The sequence below is a fragment of the Corylus avellana genome, chromosome 2, assembly GCF_965113065.1.
Source record: "Corylus avellana chromosome 2, dhCorAvel1.hap1.2, whole genome shotgun sequence".
NCBI classification, from domain to species: Eukaryota; Viridiplantae; Streptophyta; class Magnoliopsida; order Fagales; family Betulaceae; genus Corylus; species Corylus avellana.
The window spans coordinates 19,563,106-19,575,508 of NC_142491.1; the positions used below are offsets into that span (position 1 = coordinate 19,563,106).

Here is a 12,403-nt window from a genome sequence, read left to right on the forward strand (position 1 = left end):
TGTTAGTGGTATGATCACCACACCAGGCAGCAACTAAGGTTCATCCCATGTGATGGGTGTAAAGCAAATCCACATGGCACATGTTAATGGCAGCAGTTAAGGATGGGTGCAGTGCATTTGCACATTATTCAACCCTATAATAATGTTGGGAAGGAGTACGAGTTCATCATCACCACCTATGCCGGACTGAACCGGTACCGAGTGGGTGACATCCTCCAAGTCACAGGTTTATACAACATGGCTCCACAATTTCAGTTCATAAGAAGAAAGAACGTGTTGTTGAGCATTGACTCGGACAAGACGGACGAGGTGGAGTTGCAGATGGTGATAGAAAATGCGATGGCGCTCATAAAGGAATTCAACACAAGCGTGGTGGAGTACACGAGCTACGCTGACACGAAATCAATCCCTGGACACTACGTATTTACTGGGAGTTGCTTGTGAAGGATCCGGCCAACTCACCCACCCACGATATCTGGCCAATTTATTCAGCCCCATAAGGGGATATTTTGGGTACGAAAAGGCCACGCACATGATCATTGTTCCGTTAGTCAAAGCCGCTTTGACTGACGGAATAACGGAATTGAAAAAAATTGAAACTTTGAGGGGGTGGATTGCAAAAACTAAAACTTTGAGGTTCGAATTGAAAAACATTTCCAACTTTGGGGGGTAAATTGTAATTTTTCCAAGTTTCTAATATTATACATCATCTTCACTATCTAAATATATCAAATCATTCACTTTTTATATCACATCATTTACTTTTTGTTACTATTCAAATAAAAAAATCAATACAAAACAAAATTTTCTACTTTCTAATACCACTTTTCCATTTTCTCATATCAATCACTATTTTTTTTTTTACAAATGAAAAGTGCCACAGTGGGGGGTGTTGTGTAAAAAACACCCCGTATATACCTATATACAAATACGTATGTAGGCATATATCGAGCACTTAATTAGTTGGACACAGTACTAAAAATTAATCATGTTATATATATATATATATATATATATATATATATATATATATATATATATAATGGAGTATCAAAAAATCAAATGATTTAAGAGCCATTTTTTTTTTAATTTTTAAAAATTAAATATTTAATTAGTTGCTAGGTTTTATAAAACCTAACTACTAATTAAATAATTAACTTACCATAAATAATTAAATTACCATAATTATCTTACCATAATTAACCTACCTTAAATTAATCAGCCCTTTTTTGACGTGCCACAAAAATTTATTGACGTTCCACATGTGGCACATCAAGGATTTCTTAACGTACTGCATGTGGTATGTTAGAATTTCCTGACATGTCACATGTTGACACGTCAGCAAACCCCATATGGACACGAATCCCTATGCCAACTCCTTCTCTTTCCTTTTCCCCCCTTCTTTCTTCCTCTTGACGTACTACATGTGGCACATTAGAATTTCTTGACATGTCACATGTTGACACGTCAGTAAACCCCATGTGGACACGAATCCCCATGCCAACTTCTTCTCTTTCCTTTTCCCCCCTCTTTTCTTCCTCCTTCCCGCGCACAGCTCTCCCCCCCCCCCCCAACTCCTTTTTCTCTCCGTTTTTTTCACCCCCGGCCGTCAATATCTTCGCCGTCGTTGTCGCCCTCCCCCGCTGCATCTCACACTCACTCTCTCACTCGCTCACCGGCCCATTCTCATCGTACTAGCTCTCTCTCTCTCTCTAACAGCTCTCTCTCTCTCTCTCTAACGGCCGTTCGCCGTCGCCATCTTTGACTCCAATGGTTCTGCCGCCTCAATTTCTCCATCTCATCTCCGGCCACATTTTCTCCGATTTGGGTATGTGTGTGTGTGTGTGTGTGTGTTATGCATTTATATGTTTTTTATTGTATTTATATGTTTTATATTGCATTTATATATGTATTTAGATGTTTATACTGTTTTGTTTTATCAATTTTATGTTTTATTTTGTCTTCAATTTGATGATGTTTCGTTAATGCACTGGATTGAGTATTTGTGAGGAAGCAATTGATTTGTGAGCTATATTTGGTGATTTTGAGAAGTAATTCATTTAGGGTCCACATATATGGACACTTAAAAAAAAAAAGGATACTAACTAACCTAGTGTTAGGGTTCTCATATATGTTTGTTTAGTGTTTAACGGTTTTAGCATTTAAATTTGAAGTTTAATTTGTTAGAAATAGCAACATTTGGGGTTTGAAGAAATTAATATGCATGTTTAGTGATTGACAAATAAGAAATGCATTTGTCAATATATATATTTCTGTGAATTATTTGATTTAAATTATATTTAAATTTTTTGAACATATGGTAGGTATAGTACGTGCATGTTTTGTATTTTTTTTAATGGACTAGTTTAAAAGCATTTAAATATGGACTAGTTTTGGTGTTGTTTAGGTTTTGCAACTTTACATCATGTAAATTACATGTTTAAAAAAAAAAAAAAAAAAACCAGCTAGATTTCTTTAAATTTGTACTATATTAATTGGTTTGTATTTAGATTAGGCGTATGTGTTTATTTGTTATTTTTAAGTATTATGTATTTGTTCCTAATGTACGTAGAGAAAAATGGACAAGACTTGGATGACAAAGTTTAGGGGTACGAGGGAATACAGAGACCGGTGTAGATTGTTTGTGGACTTTGCAGTTAGTAACTGTACAACTCCTGATGGATTCATCTGTTGCCCTTGTAAGACATGTCGAAATAACCAGCGCCACCCGTTCAGTTTCGTATTTGACCACTTGACAGGGGGTAAAGGAATAATGACTATATACACACACTGGTACTATCACGGTGAGAAGCATGTACGGGGTCTTGCTACAAGCTCTAATTTGAATTGTTCGACCGTAAATGTTGGTGCAAGCACAGATCAGGGTGGAGACATGCACGCCATGTTGCGTGATTTATTCGGCATACACAAAGTCAGGGAAGACAATTGTGAGCCTCAATTCGTGGTGTAAAGGGGGTGAAGAAATTGTGAATCAAGAAGCTGCTGAAGGTGAAGTACTAAAGTATTACGACCTACTTAAAAAAGCGAAGAAGTCACTTCATGCTGGGACCAAACCTAGGAAACTAAGTGTAATTATATATCTGTACAACTTGAAGTGCGTTGGTGGACTTAGTAACGCGATATTCTTGTCTTTCGTTAAGTTCATTAATCAGTTGCTGCCTGCGAGTGATGAAACTTTGCCAGTTAATACATATGAGGCGAAAAAGTTTCTACGGGACATGGGACTCGAGTATGAGAAGATTCTGGCGTGTCGTAATGACTGTATGTTATTTTGGAAGGGTAATAAGGAGTTGGATTCATGTACCGTCTGTGGAAAATCTAAATGGAATGATGCAATCCATTTATATGAGGATGGTCAACTCATATCATCGAGTAAGAAGCGTCTGGTGAAGGTGTTGTGGTGGTTTCCACTCATACCACAACTACAGAGGCTATTTATGTCAGAGCATACTGCGCCCTATATGAGGTGGCATGCAGACGGCCTTACTAAGGACGGCGTATTGAGGCATCCGGCCGACGTCGAAGTATGGCATTCATTCAACAATTTACATCCGGGATTTTCAGCGAACAGCAAGAACGATAGGCTTAAACTAACCTCAGATGGATTTAATCTATTTGGGAACATGCGCACATCCAACAACACTTGGCCTATAATGCTTGTACCGTACAACTTGCCTCATTGGATATGCATGAAACAAACGTCTTTCATACTATCCCTGATTATCCCGAGCCCAAATTCACCTGGAATGGATATACATGTCTACCTTCAACTCTTAATTGAAGAGTTACAGGAACTATAGAATATAAGAGTACGCGCATTTGACGTCTCAAAGAAAAATAATTTTGTGTTATGAGCGCAGTTGATGTGGACAATTAATGACTTCCTCGCATACGCAGATTTGTCCGGATGGCCTACCAGGAGTGAGAAGGTATGTCCTTGCTGTATGTACTTGATAAGGTCCAGATGGTTAAAACATGACCATAAATGGTGTTTTACGGAGTACAGGCGATACTTGCCCATGGATCATCTGTGCAGGCAGAACAAAAGAACATTTAATGGCAAGCAAGAACTAGAATGTGCCCCCGATGTGCCAGGTGGAGATGAAATCCTGAAATAATTAGAAATGATCGTATCTGGGGATGAGAACGCCGGTAAAGCAAAGCCGGATGGTAAAGAAAAAGGAAAGACGCGGAAGAAAAGTACTAATAATGTATTGTGGAAGAAAAAAAATATTTTCTTTAGGTTGCCGTATTGGAAAGATAATTTATTGCGGCACAACATTGATGTCATGCACATAGAAAAAAATTTGATGGACAACATACTTGGCACAATACTGGACATTCTAAAGAAAACGAATGACAACCTCCAAGCCCACGCAGACTGGTAAGAAATGGGTTTGATACATACACTTCATTCCTACATGGGCAAGGATGGTAAAACCTATATGCCCCCACCTTCTTCTCACGATGTCCAAGGATGATAAAAAATATTTTTGGGGAAACTTCACTAAGGACCCCCAAACTTCCACCCGTTTTGAAATACCCCCTTGAACTTCAAAATCTCTCAATTTAGTCCCCTAAACTTTCAATTGCTTTCAATTTGGACCCATCCGTTAGATTTTAAACGTCACATGACATTTATACCCCTGACTTTTGTATAAAATTCTACCTTCAAAAACGTTTTTTTTTTTAAATAAAAAATAAAAATCAGGGATATTTTGGTCTTTTTTTGAATTTTTAACTGCTAAAATTAACGGAAGGGTCCAAATTGAGAGCAATTGAAAGTTCAGGGGACTAAATTGAGAGATTTTGAAGTTCAGGGGGGGTATTTCAAAACGGGTGGAAGTTTAGGGGTCCTTAATGAAGTTTCCCCAATATTTTTTGAAAGTGATACGAAATGTAAGGGTGCCCGATGGATATGTCTCGAACATTTCTCGTAGTTTACGACTTAAGGAACGTACGACATCGGGTTTAAAGAGTCATAACAATCACGTACTTATGCAACAACTTTTACCTATTGCATTGCGTGGATCACTGCCAGGTAACGTGGTTATACCTCTTATTGAGATGTATGTATTCTTCAGCGGCGTATGTTCAACAACATTGACACAAGAGGATATAGACCGACTACAGGGTGACGTTTGTATCACTTTGAGCAAGATGGAACAGGTATTCCCCTCAGGTTGTTTACCAGCATGGTTCACGTGGTTGTGCATCTTGTCAGTGAATGCCGACTTAGTGAACCGGTACAGTATAGGTTGATGTATCCGGGAGAGAGGTAAATTTGTTTACGGATATTCCTAGTTTTATTTTTCAATCCAATACAAGACAATTACTAACTAAATTGATTGACTAATCGATGTTTATATGTAGGAGCCTTGGAGGGTTCAAGTCTAATGTGTGTAACAAAGCGGCCCTTGAGGGCTGCATTGTGGAGGGCTATATAGCTACTGAGTTGATGACGTTCTATTCGAGGTATTTAGATGACGCACCAACAATTCACAATAGGACCCAAAAAAATCCGGATAGTTCAAAGGGACTTGGAACACGAGTCGGACTCGACCGCATCACATTGACACAGATTCACCAGTATATTATATTTAACTTGGACGAGTTCCTTCAACTGCGGACATAAGTCGAGGTCCTTTACTTGCATGTGTATGTTCAATCAACTTGCACCATTAGTTTTGAATTATAATGAAACTAGTTTTGAATTGTAGGATGCACATGGATACGCTTAGGCGATCATGCAATATGGGCAAAAGACGGAAGATCAATTGGAAACCCAACATTATGAGCAGTTTTGCGATTGGTACCATGATTACGTAAGACTAACGTTAGAAATTAACAGAAGAACAGTCGGAGTATATTTGCTTCTGGTTCATATCAACTAAACAAACTATCTTTGTGTTTTCCATTGTACGTAAGATACTCACAGGTCGATCAATTGGACGATCGATGCAGGATGGAACTTGGTGACAAATTGGTAATGCATTGTAGAGGGCCTAGGTAGTCAGCAGTTAGATACAATAGATATGTGGTTAATAGCAAGCTGCTTCGCACTCTTACATATGATGCCGGAAAGAAGACTCAAAACAGCGGGGTGTGCGTGCCGACTGTTGATGGCGAAACGTACTACGAGAAGTTAACGGAAATACTTGAGATTGAGTACTATGATACGACTAAGTACATTATGTTCAGATGTGATTGGGCGGACAACACGAGGGACAGGGGATACAAGGTGGACAAGTATGGCTTAATGCTTGTCAACTTCAAAAACCTTGTTCACACGAGAGAGTTGATTATTGATGAGCCGTATGTGCTAACTTCACAAGTTAACTAGGTACTTTACGTCTAAGATGATAGGGACCCAGATTGGGTTTGCGCTGTAAAACTAAACCTAGAAACGAATACGGCGTTGGTGAGGGTGAAGGGCCTCATGATGGATGTGTCAACTACCACAAGTGTGAGCCGCTGCTATTGACTAGTAATAATGATCACGATTCGCAGGATCACATCGAATACGTCAGACCCGACTTAGATCCAAACCAAGCATACGTGATTAAATAAAAGTTGAATATATATATATATATATATATATATATATATATATATATATATATATATATATATATATATATATATATATATATATATGTGTGTGTGTGTGTGTGTGTAGTTCACATTAATTGACTGGTTTACTGTTATTTCTTACTACATTGATTGGTAGTTGTTCACTAATTATTACATCAACACAATTAATCGGGTGAGTCATTTACATATGACAGTGCATATTTCATACATTGTATACGTAATTAATTGGGTGCGTGCTGTCTTTCGTAGGTTGATATGAATACTAGGGGGAAGGCAAGTGCACGGAGGTCCACATCTCCAGTGCAGCAGTTTATAGCGCAAAGGTCTATATCGTACCACCCTAGTGACAGCGAGCAACAGGACATTGCTATGCTTATGAGGCAGCAGGTTGGGTATCAACCATTACTTCTAGATGATGTGGAAGGGGAGACCCGTGTTCTTAATCCATACGGTCCGACAGGCCTGACCCAGCTGGGGTATCGGTATAAGCCGTCTCTGTACGACAAAGATGCATCCTTTCATACACCTGATCACCTAATGACGATGAGCGAGTTAGGAGTGTGTTCTCATGGCCATGTGGAGCGACTCTACAGCCAACCTAGCGCAAGTATGGATGACAGTGAGACAGAGGCCCCAGAGGACCTGCTTGGTGGGACAGGTGCCACAGATGACTCGCAGCTCGAGGACACTGCTCCAGCCCGATTAGGCCCTCGCCAAGTCCAGACGATAAGTAAGTACATATGCCCAGAACACTAATATATATGTCTTTATATTTTGCTGTTAGTATTCAATTCGAAATAACTAACATCGGTAATTACTAATGTATTAGGCATCAATCCAGATGGAAGCACCTATTTAGAGGTGTTCACCATTAACGACTCGAACAGGTTGCCGGGGGTCCTCGCGGGGAAAAGGATCGTACCCGAGTACAATAATTCATGGCAGCCCGTAGGATTTAGTGCTCTGAGGTTTAGACGGATGAGTGGTAAGATTATAAGGAGAGGAAATTATGTTAGAATACGGGACGACTGGACGAAGGTACCGGAACGTACGAAAGAGGATATATGGGACGCCTTGATGGTATGTTTTAGCTAGATGTTATATGATAGCATGTGCATTTTAATATGTCAAACGCTCCTAATGCATGTATATATACGCTCTAAGTTGTTAATATATATATATATATATATATATATGTGAATGTATATGTATATACATATACACATATATATTTTTGTTTTTTTAATTTATCGATTTTTAACTTGTGCAGGTGGACTTTTACGTCCTACCAAAGTGCAATATTAAAGCCGTAAAAAAGGACGCGTTTCGAGATATGGGCGTCAAGCTAAGGACTTGGAGGCACCAGTTAAAAGATGATCTTGCCATTCAATCGAACAATACTCCAGACATCGTAGGAGCAAGAATGAGGCAAGGAAAGCTCGACGAGTACGACCCCTTTGACTTGGAGATCTTGTTGGATAAATGGTGTGACAAGCAGAATGAGGTAGGTTGTGAGTTATACTATTATTTTGTTTAGTTTTATTAATTGTAATTGTGTTAGTGCTCACAAATTAAGATTGTTAATTGTGTAGGAGTAAGCTGCGCATATAAAGAGATTGCGAGCATTGAACAATATGCCTCACTGCACCAGGTTGAAGAGCATCGCGAGGCTGACACATGAGGAGGTATGTGTGTAATTTACCCTATACTTATATATATATATATACATCTCTTTATGTTCTATTTTTTCGGCAGACCGTAACTATGGGCACTCTTCCTACACGAGCACAGTTGTACATCAAGACACATAAGAAGAAGGATGATAATTATCCGAATGACATAATCAAGGAGAGATGTGTATGCTACTCACCTTTCATAAGTTGTTTTGCTTATATATGTGTGTGATAATTTATTTACGATTAATAGTTATATGATGCACCAATAATTAATGTAACATATAGGAGAGGATGGAGGAGCTAATACCTATTGAACTTGCAACATTGTTGAGCATGACAGAGGGGACGGTACGGTGGGCGCCGAACGACACGTATGCCCAGGCGATTAGAAATAAGCCTGAGTACACTGGTAGGGTTCGACAGGTTGGACCAAATATTCTACCTATGCGGGGCAACATACTCATACTATACACCATCATAAGCATAGTCACAAAACCCCGGGCACTCCACGGTCTCACAAGAATTTCTTAACAGAGCACTTGAGGCTGAGAGGGCACAGCACAAGGCACAGATGGATGCGCTGTTGGCCGCAGAGCGAGAGCAGACAAATGCACGGGTAGCTTAGCAGGTGGCTGCGCAGATGGCTGCAAAAGATTTGCAGTTGGCTGAAAAAGAGGCTCATATGGAAGCTCAGATGACAGCAAAAGTTGCCATGTTTGAGGCCCGTTTTCGCCAGCTCGAGGAAATGATGCGGTCGAGCTCCGCGCCTGAGGTGACTCAATATAAGGCAGCGCTAGACAGAGCTTCCCCACCTTTCGCGATTCTGAGATTGTCGATCGATAGTGAGTCAGGTAATGACATTTTTTAATGGTCAATGTGGTTTTAGAACTGTACCTATATATATGTGCACCTCTAAATTTAGAGTTTAGATATTTTGTAGTGATTGTCATTAATGATGTTGCAAATCCTGTTGAATTTGGTTTATATCTTGGTTGGTTTGGTGGTGGATGTGGGTTAGAGCTATGCATTTGAAATGTTTGGCATCGTGAGATGGACCACTATGGTCCTTGTAGAATGTGACATCCATTTGATTTGATCACGAAAATATGTTAGAGGTGTAGATATAAATATGAATTTGTTGAGTATGATGACCTTTGTTTACATAGTAACGTTGCTCAATGATTAAGACTTGATAAGATTCTATCATATTGTTTGCTGATTGTTTTGTCATTTGCAGCTAGTGGCTATGGAGAGGATGCTATTGATATCAATGATGACTTGGATTGAGCAAATGGTTGGCCATTCGCACTTGGTGAACATAAGTTGTTTTGTTGATGTAATTGTATTTGTAATAGTTTTCTTGATGTAATTAGATATATAGTTATATATATGTCTCGTGATAACAGAGATAGTTTTATTGTGTCTTAAAGCTGGTTTTGTTGATAGTTTGTTAAATGTACATCGAACTTGTATGTTTGTGATTGACGTTGATGGATATGTATTATGTTATTTGCATGGATTGATGGATAGTTCTTTTGTAGTATATATGTAAATTGTATATCAGGTTAAATCTGAAAGTCGGCTAGAACCCCGAAAAAATTCAAAAAATATATAGGGGGAGGCAAAAAATTAAAATTTAAAAATTACCAATTTTTTTTTGACGTGTCATAACGTTTGACACGTCAAAAAATTTCTGACTATTACTGACATTGTAGTACCGACATGTCAAAAAAATTTATGACGTGCCACTACTGCTACATCAGTAATATTTATTGACATGTTATTTTCTGGCACGTTAGAAATTTTTTGACGTGTTAGAAAATGACATGTTAAAAAAAGTGTTTTGACGTGCTACTTTTTGACACGTCACAAATTATTGACGTGTCAAACAGTGACACGTCAAAAAATTCCCTTTTTTGTCACCCATAATTTTAACCCCCGACACACGTTAATAAAGTTTAGTGACGTGTCAGGCCACCTAACACGTCAAAAACACCCTGTCAAAAAAAAAAAAAAATCCATTTTTTTGTAGTGAGAGTTGCAAGTATTGTATTATAATTTTGCTATGCTCTTATTATTCTTTTTTCTTTTCAAGCCTTTGTGATTTTAAAATCATGCTTCCATAATAAACTGGAAAATTAAGTAAAGTGGTATCCAAAAGTGAAATTTAAAGTTTCCTCTAAGGAACTCTTTAGAAATAGTGCGATTATAGCATAGGTAAATGAAAAGTTGTCAGTGAAGTTTCTGAAGAAAAAGTTTAGGGGTTTGCCTGTTGATTTTTGGGATTTTATTCCCAAAGATGAACAGGAAGAAGAAAGTTGTCTGAAACCAAACATAAGGGTTCTATCTAGTGGTGTAAAAAAAACCCGAGAAACCGGTTGGGAAAAACTGGTAACTAGGGTGCCCTGTTCCAGTTACCAGTTTTGGGGTTTTTAAATACATGGTTATAACCGGGTAACCAGTTGTGTATATATATATATATATATATATATATATATATATATATATATATATATATATTCTAATTTAGTATATTTATTATTTTGTTTTTACTCTAAGGTTCACAAAAATCGTAAATCACTTCTCTAGTATTGTTCTCTTCTTCATTTCTTCTAAACACAGACACTTAGACACACACAGACTAGGGGTGGGCAAAAACCCGCCCAACCCACCCAGCCCCGGCCCGGCCCGTGCGGGTTTAATGTTTATTTTCGCGGGTTTGGGTTGAGAATATCCAACCCGTGCGGGGCTGGGTGGGGCGGATTTCGGGTTTACTAAAATTTCCTATGCGGGTACCCACCCCGACCCACTCCTACCCGCAGGTCCTAAAACACAAAAAGAAAACCCTAGACTTACCCATAACCCATTCGATTTCGGCACCCAGCACTCAAGTTCTCAACACTCAACACAGCCCGACAGCCGCACCGCACGAGTTGGATATTCTCAACCCAACAGGTCGAGTTTCAATCGTAACCGCCCTGACGCCGTCCGACACAGACTACCGGCCGGCCGATAAGCGGTAGGCTTTTAAGATTTCCAACATTTTCAGTTCGGTAGGCAAAATAGCCTTCAAAGAAGACGGTTTTCGACCGAAACTGAACCGAAGTTACCGACATCAGAAATCAGAAATAAGAAATGATGATTTGGCGGCTATGGTGGAATTCATAGCACTGGTCTACTAGATGAAGAAGAAGAGAAACAAGAAGAAGAAGGCTTTGAAGAGTTACCCTGTAAAGCTCTTTTTTCTAGGGGATTGGTACAAAGCTCTTTTTATTTCTAGCCTTTGGATCATTTTCTTTAAATCCTAACCGTATAATTCTCATCACCAACTTGAGATGTCATCCATTACCACGTAAGGCTGTCATCCAGCAGCCCATCATCTCATCTTGAAGAAGCAGCTTTCTAGTTTGTGATCTGCCAGCCCGCGAAGCAGCGACGAAGAATAGACCAACCGGACCTCTCCACCCCACAACGCTCTCTCTCTCTCTAACAGGTTACTGACCGTTACCGTCACTGTCACCGAATAATCGATGACGGTAACGGTCGAAATAAACTTAGTCGAGATGAAGTCGATGAAATTACCGACTTCACCGACAAAGTCTGGACGGTAGGCGGAAAACCCCCTACCGTCACCGATTCCCCCGATACCCACCCCTAGACTCAGCACCTTGAAGGCTCTCAATCTCTCATCTCACTCAGTCACTCTTGCCTCTCGATCCTTTCGGCAGTCGACTCTCGATCTCTCATCTCACTCAGTCACTCTCGGCTCTCGATCTCTCATCTCACTCAGTCACTCTCGCCTCTCGATCTCTCTAACCCGACCCGCGCGGATCTTGGTCATTGGGATTGGGTGGCGGGTTGGAAAATCCCAAACCCGCAAGGTGCGGGGCGGGTGGGAAAAAACCTGATACCCACCCCGCCCCGCCCCGCCTCGTGCCCAGCCCTAACACAGACTAATTGCTTAGGGCATTTAATCTCATGTATCTACTAATGTAGTCTATGTAAATGTAGTTTAATCTCATGTATTATGTAAGCTTTTAAAATGAAATTTTAAGGCATTTTAAGGCTGATTGTTTTTTTCTTTTGTTTTCTCAATGAGCACAAAATGGTTA

At 39.5% G+C, this 12,403-nt stretch overlaps 1 pseudogene; it reads left to right on the forward strand.

Moving 5' to 3' along the window:
* The first annotated feature begins 4,145 nt into the window (after positions 1-4,145).
* On the forward strand, positions 4,146-9,578 carry LOC148587449 (uncharacterized; annotated as a pseudogene).
* The last annotated feature ends 2,825 nt before the right edge of the window (positions 9,579-12,403 follow it).